Raw genomic sequence first — 1,474 nt, forward strand, 5'->3', positions numbered from 1 at the left:
ACGTACAGCTGGGACCATCTCTATAGCCTACACATCTACTGACGTACAGCTGGGACCATCTCTATGGCCTACACATCTACTGACGTACAGCTGGGACCATCTCTATGGCCTACACATCTACTGACGTACAGCTGGGACCATCTATGGCCTACACATCTACTGACGTACAGCTGGGACCATCTCTATAGCCTACACATCTACTGACGTACAGCTGGGACCATCTATGGCCTACACATCTACTGATGTACAGCTGGGACCATCTCTATGGCCTACACATCTACTGACATACAGCTGGGACCATCTCTATGGCCTACACATCTACTGACGTACAGCTGGGACCATCTCTATAGCCTACACATCTACTGATGTACAGCTGGGACCATCTCTATAGCCTACACATCTACTGACATACAGCTGGGACCATCTATGGCCTACACATCTACTGACGTACAGCTGGGACCATCTCTATGGCCTACACATCTACTGATGTACAGCTGGGACCATCTATGGCCTACACATCTACTGATGTACAGCTGGGACCATCTCTATAGCCTACACATTACTGACGTACAGCTGGGACCATCTCTATAGCCTACACATCTACTGATGTACAGCTGGGACCATCTCTATAGCCTACACATCTACTGATGTACAGCTGGGACCATCTCTATGGCCTACACATCTACTGACGTACAGCTGGGACCATCTCTATGGCCTACACATCTACTGACGTACAGCTGGGACCATCTCTATAGCCTACACATTACTGACGTACAGCTGGGACCATCTCTATAGCCTACACATCTACTGATGTACAGCTGGGACCATCTCTATAGCCTACACATCTACTGACGTACAGCTGGGACCATCTCTATGGCCTACACATCTACTGACGTACAGCTGGGACCATCTCTATAGCCTACACATCTACTGACATACAGCTGGGACCATCTCTATGGCCTACACATCTACTGACATACAGCTGGGACCATCTCTATAGCCTACACATCTACTGACATACAGCTGGGACCATCTCTATAGCCTACACATCTACTGACGTACAGCTGGGACCATCTCTATGGCCTACACATCTACTGACATACAGCTGGGACCATCTCTATGGCCTACACATCTACTGATGTACAGCTGGGACCATCTATGGCCTACACATCTACTGACGTACAGCTGGGACCATCTATGGCCTACACATCTACTGACGTACAGCTGGGACCATCTCTATAGCCTACACATCTACTGACGTACAGCTGGGACCATCTCTATGGCCTACACATCTACTGACGTACAGCTGGGACCATCTCTATAGAGCACCAAAGTCTGATGTCAATATCGCTAGAGGGCGCTATACCACGGTTTCCTGTACTTTTTTATTTGTATCATAATCCCCATAGGGGGATCATAGATCACCTCATATAAGAACTGTGTTTGAAAAATAAACAAATCATCCCAGCGGTTT

The sequence above is a fragment of the Protomyctophum parallelum genome, assembly GCF_964188405.1.
Source record: "Protomyctophum parallelum genome assembly, chromosome: 15".
Lineage (NCBI taxonomy): Eukaryota > Metazoa > Chordata > Actinopteri > Myctophiformes > Myctophidae > Protomyctophum > Protomyctophum parallelum.